Raw genomic sequence first — 6,445 nt, 5'->3', positions numbered from 1 at the left:
TCCGTGTCTCTCACACACACAAGCAGCTCCGCCTCCAACAACACAGCTCAGCGGGGTCATCAAAATAAAAGTCTTATTTATAATAACAAAATAAAGATATATACAAAATACAAAATATACATTTGAAACCTTTACAAATATTAAGGTGATGCAGTGGCAACAGTTACAGTCGGGCCTGGTTAGTACTTGGATGGGAGACCGCCTGGGAATACCAGGTGCTGTAAGCTTTTTAGACTTTTCTTTGCAGAGGGCGCTGTTGCTGCTGCTTCAGAGGAGACACCTCTTGGAAAGAGCAGGAAAGACTGTTCATCAAAGGAAAAAAGAATATGGAACCCTCACATCATCACTGAAAGGTGAGAGTGAGCATTCATCAGATTTGTTTCTAATCAAAACACTACTTTATTCATGTTTTATTAACATATCATTTTCAAATTGTCTTATTTGGAGAGAGCGATGAAAGAGCAGGGAGTTTACTCTGCATCAAGGAAACAACTGGATATGAAACACTGACAATATTGCTGAAGGTCATTTTTGAAAATTGTAATGATTTTTTTCTTGCAACGATATGACAATATTGCACCTTGAGATTGATTTTGGAACAATTGACCCCCCCGCCCACCCACACCTCAAGATTCTATGGTTGCAAAGCAACAGAAGAACCATTGATGATGGTGATGATTCACATGTATAAAGGACGTATTGTGGGTGGAGTTAATCGCTTACGGCCATACCACCCTGAACACGCCCGATCTCGTCCGATCTCGGAAGCTAAGCAGGGTCGGGCCTGGTTAGTACTTGGATGGGAGACCGCCTGGGAATACCAGGTGCTGTAAGCTTTTTAGACTTTTCTTTGCAGAGGGCGCTGTTGCTACTGCTTCAGAGGAGACACCTCTTGGAAAGAGCAGGAAAGACTGTTCATCAAAGGAAAAAAGAATATGGAACCCTCACATCATCACTGAAAGGTGAAAGTGAGCATTCATCAGATTTGTTTCTAATCAAAACACTACTTTATTCATGTTTTATTAACATATCATTTTCAAATTGTCTTATTTGGAGAGAGCGATGAAAGAGCAGGGAGTTTACTCTGCATCAAGGAAACAACTGGATATGAAACACTGACAATATTGCTGAAGGTCATTTTTGAAAATTGTAATGATTTTTTTCTTGCAACGATATGACAAAATTGCACCTTGAGATTGATTTTGGAACAATTGACCCCCCCTGCCCACCCACACATCAAGATGCTATGGTTGCAAAGCAACAGAAGAACCATTGATGATGGTGATGATTCACATGTATAAAGGAGGTATTGTGGGTGGAGTTAATCGCTTAAGGCCATACCAGCCAGAACGCCCTTGAACGCACCACGGAGTGACGTCAGCTTGTTGCGACAGACGCGGAAGTAGAGCGCCACGGACGACCTACTCGGAATTTTTTTTCCCAACTTCTTCTCTATCTATCTCTCTATTTTTCTATTTTTCTTTTTCCTTTTTCTATGTGTGTATGCAGCTATCCAACCGGACGTTAGCGTTGTGATAGCTGACATTGATATATCTCCCCGTAACAGCGACGCGCTGTACGGGGGCTTCTGTGTCGGTCCCATGGAGGGAGCGGTGGAGGAGAACACGGAGCGGATGAGTAGCGCGGCTACCCCCGCTGTTGTGCTGAGCCAGAGCGGCGAAAGCACAGAGAGAGAGGTAAGGAAGTTGACCGTGAGCGTGGAAATGGAGGGAGAAAATGAGATCAGCGCAATGGAGCTCATGAGATGCGTGCGTGAGCTATGTGGAGGGCTGGTGGTGTGCAGATTTATTGGCAGGAATAAGTATGAGATGTCCATGAGCCATCCGAGAGGGAAAGACAGGCTCATGGAGGGATTTAAGATGGGGGACACCAGGATACACGCCAGGGAACTCACAAACGATGAGCTGGTAGTGTAATTTCTTAATCTCCCCTTTTATATAGGAGATGAAAAAATCCTGGAGAAATTGAAGGGGTGGGGAGTCTCGGCTGCATCACCAATAAAGAGGAGGATGTGGCCGGGAACCAATGTGGCAGATGGAACTAGGTTCATGAAAGTGAGATTCAATAACCAAGTGCAGTCATTGCCATATTCAACTAAATTTGAAACAGCACTGGGGAGTGAATATTTTAGAGTCATTCATGACAAACAGGTCAGGGTGTGCAGGATGTGCATCCAACCCGGGCACATAATGAGGGAGTGCCCTGAGTTCCAGTGCCATAGATGTGGAATTCAGGGACACTTTGCTAGGGAGTGCAGCCAAGGGAAGAAAAGATGTGAGATGTGTAAAAACCTAATTCAGAACTGCAGCTGCAAGGAAAGTGAGGCGGAAGGAGAAAAAAGTGAGGTGGATGAGAGCGGAGATGGGAGCGAGAGTGAAAACAGCGAGGACAGAGACACGGAGGACATGGAGAGTGTGGACGAGGGAGTTGAGGAGGGACCGGTGAGCATGAGCGGAGCAGGAGAGGTGCAGAAGGACGACGGGAGAGAGGAAAAGAATGGAGCGACGGAGGAGGCGGTGAAGGTGGACGCCGACAAGGAGAGAGGAGAGAGGGAGCCGGCGGAGAGGAAGGTGACGAGGAAAGGAAGGAGAGACGGAGCGGACAAGGCAGAACCGGAGACCGAGGAGAAAAGGCAAGGAAAGGATGCAGAGGTGGACGCAGGCAGGAGGAGAGGAGAGAAGATGCGGGCGGTGACGGCAGAGGAGAAGGACAAAACGGAAGGAAAGGAAGACGGAGCGGACAAGGCAGGCATGGAGACGGAGGAGAAGGAGGAGAAAAGGCGAGGAAAAGACAAGACGGGGGAGAGGAGGAAAGTGACGGACGGAGTGACTCCCACAGAGGCCGGTGAGGAGTCACACGCGTCACAGACGGTAGATTCTGAAACTGATATGGAACTGTCTGAGAAAATAACGCAAATTAGGAAGCGACAGAATACGGAGAGGCACAATAGGATGAATAAGAAAAGCAAAAATAAGAACAAAAAATGAAACTAAGCATCCTAATAATAATAATGATTGAAATAATATCAATTAATGCAAGGGGGCTAAGAAATAAAAGTAAGAGAGAACAGATGTATGGATTGGGGAAAAGTGACATAATATGTATCCAGGAGACACACTGGGATGAAAGGAGTATGAGAGATGTGGAGAAGGAATGGCTGGGAGATGTGTATGCAAGCAATGGTTATGGGGAAGCAGGGGGGGTAGCGATTTTAATAAAAAGAGGAGTGATAGAGGATGTGAGGAAGTGTGACGATGGGGGAGATGGCAGGATGATAGGGATAAAATTTAAATATAGGAATGAAAATATAAAACTGGTAAATGTGCATGCACCAAATGAGGAGAAAGAGAGAAAGAGGATGTTTGAAAAAATGGGAACAATGTGTGATGGCAACTGTATGATAGTAGGAGACTTCAATGTGTGGTGTGGGAAATTGGATGTGGCGGAGAACATGTGTTTTAAGAATGATACATCAAGAGGAATGTTAGAAAAGATTAAAAGTGCGAAAGGACTGAGTGATGTATGGAGAGAAAGAAATCCTGAGGGGAGAGAGTACTCACGAATGCAAGTGGTGAAGGGAGAATTAAAACAGAGTAGGATAGATTTAGTATTGAGCACAAAGGGCATAGCAGAAAGGATAAGAGGTATAGATTACAAAATCACAACTATTAGTGATCACAAGGTGCTAAAATTTACAATAGGAAGGGAAACAGAGAGAAGAGGAGGGGGACTGTGGTGTATGAATGGGGAGTTGCTGAGAGATGAAAAATATAAAAAAGAAGTGAGAGAATACATAAGGTGGGAGAAGGATGACAGGATGTATGAGGAAGATATAGGGAGGTGGTGGGAAGGGGTAAAAGAGGGAGTACGGACCATGAGCATAAAACACAGTAGGAAGAGGGGGAAAACACAGAGAGAGAAGGAAAAAAAGTTAAAAGAAGAGTTGAGAGAAGAGGAAAAGAAAGCTGAGGAGGGTGGCAAGTATGATTTGGGGGAATATATAAAGAAGAAAGATGAACTGAAAGAGATAGAACAGGGAAAGTGCAAGGGAGCAATAATTAGAAGTAAGGCAAGAGATGTAGTAGAGGGGGAAAAATGTACAGGGTGGCGACATCAACCAGCGACCCGGAAGCAAGCCACCTCGGGTGGCTGCGGAGGAACTATTTTTTTTTCTTTCTCTCTCTGTTTTCCAGCTTTTCTTGTACTCTCTCTACATCTCCCTATTTCTCTACCTCATATATGTAAATCCAACCGGACATTAGAGTTGTGATTGTCTTGTTGTGTGTATGTGTGTGTCCCCCGCGGCAGTGACGCACTATGTGGGGGAATCGTAGCCTGCTAGGAAGTGCTCCCAAGACAATGGCAGAGACAAGCATGGAGCGGCGGAGTTTAACCACTGACACCCACGGAGGTGACAGCGGTGGAGAGATGGAGCTGACGCAGGGTAAGTGCTGCAAAATAAATGAGAGGAACCACAGGGAGCAGACAGTGATGGTGGAGATGGAGGGCGAGGACACAGCTATGGAGCTGATGCGTTGCGTACGCGAGCTGTGTGGAGGGCTACTGGCGTGCCGACAGATAACCGAAAAAAAATATGAAATGACGATGAGCCATCCGAAAGGAAAGGACAGGCTCATGGAAGGCTTTAAGATTGGGGAGACTCGGGTGCACGTCAGAGAGCTAGTAAATGACGAGCTAATAGTGTCATTCATGAATCTGCCATTCTATATTGAGGACAGGGAGATACTGGCAGAACTACACCTCTGGGGAGTATCAGCAGTATCTCCCATTAAAAGAAGGATTTGGCCAGGGACAAATGTAGCTGATGGGACAAGGTTCCTGAAAGTAAAATTTAATCCCACAGAGACTGAAGAGGAGACTACCACACCACAGACGGTAGGATCTGAAACAGACATGGATATAGAGGAACAAATGAAACAACTAAGAAAAAGACAGAATACTCAGAGGCATACGAGGAATAATAAGAAAAGTAAAACTAAGGAAAAAACTAAATGAAGATAACAATAATAATAATGTTAACAATAATTTCAATAAATGCAAGGGGGCTAAAGAACAAAAACAAAAGACATCAGATATATGGGGAGAGTAATTATGACATAATATGCTTACAGGAAACACACTGGAATGAGAGATGTATGAAAGAGGTGGAGGATGAATGGAGGGGAGAAGTATTTGCAAATAATGGAGATGGGAATGCGAGGGGTGTAGCAATATTAACAAAAAAAGGAGTGATAGGGAATGTGAGAAGGTGTGAAGATTAGGGAGATGGGAGGATGATAGGGATAAAATTTGAATATACGAATGAGGAAATGAAGCTGGTAAATGTGTATATGCCGAATGAGGAGAAAGAAAGAAAGGTGATGATTGAAAAGATGGGAACAATGTGTGATGACAACTGCATGATTGTGGGGGACTTCAATGTGTGGTGTGAGAAACTGGACGTGTCAACAAACATGCACTTTAAAAATGACACAACAAGAGAGGTATTAAAAAAAATAAAAAGTATGAAAGGACTGAGTGACGTATGGAGAGAAAAAAATCCAGAGAGGAGAGCGTTCTCAAGAACACAACTGGTAAAAGGGGAATTAAAACAGAGTAGGATAGATTTAGTATTAAGCACAAAAAGCATAGCAGAAAGGATAAAAGAAATAGAATATAGAACCACAACGTATAGTGATCATAAGGAGTTAAAATTTACAATAGGGGGGGGGGCAAAGAGAAGAGGAGGGGGAGTGTGGTGCATGAATGGTCAGTTGCTTAAAGATGAAAAATATAAAAAAGAAGTGAGAGAATATATAATGTGGGAGATGAATGACAGTATGTATGAAGAAGACACAGGGAGGTGGTGGGAAAGGTTGAAAGAGGGGATAAGGAACATGAGCAAAAAACAGCAGGAACCGGGGAAAGAAAGAGAGAGAGAGAGAGAAAAGGTTAAAAGAGGAGGTAGAGGAAGAAGAGAAGAAAGCAGGGGAAGGGGGTAATTATGACATTGAGGGATACATAAGGAAGAAAGACGAACTAAAAGAAATAGAACAAAGGAAATGTAAAGGAGCAATAATAAGAAGTAGAGCTAAATATGCTATAGAGGGAGAAAAAAGTACAGGGTATTTCTTAGGGCTAGAGAAGGTGAGACAGGAGAAAAATTATTTTGAGCAAGTGGAGGGAAAGAGAGGTGAAAAAATAACCGACTTTGTGGGGATAGTGGAAAGAATAGAAGATTTTTATAGAGAGTTATATAGGAAAGAGGAGGTAGATGCTGAGAGCAGCAAGCAAGTGATAAACCAGATGGATGCTAAATTGAGTGATGAGGATAGGGAGATGTGTGAAGGAGAGATCAGTAAGGATGAGATAAAGATAGCAATAAATGGGTTAGGGAGAAATAAAAGTCCAGGGATAGATGGGA

General features: G+C 43.7%; 1 non-coding gene across 1 annotated transcript; it reads left to right on the top strand.

Annotated features, from left to right (window-relative positions):
• The first annotated feature begins 717 nt into the window (after positions 1 to 717).
• LOC138410184 (5S ribosomal RNA) lies at positions 718 to 836 on the top strand. Its single transcript, XR_011242980.1, has one exon. It is a non-coding gene; the product is annotated as a 5S ribosomal RNA (ribosomal RNA).
• The last annotated feature ends 5,609 nt before the right edge of the window (positions 837 to 6,445 follow it).

The sequence above is a fragment of the Paralichthys olivaceus genome, chromosome 5 (assembly GCF_024713975.1).
Source record: "Paralichthys olivaceus isolate ysfri-2021 chromosome 5, ASM2471397v2, whole genome shotgun sequence".
Lineage (NCBI taxonomy): Eukaryota > Metazoa > Chordata > Actinopteri > Pleuronectiformes > Paralichthyidae > Paralichthys > Paralichthys olivaceus.
This window is presented reverse-complemented; position numbering and strand designations above follow the sequence as displayed.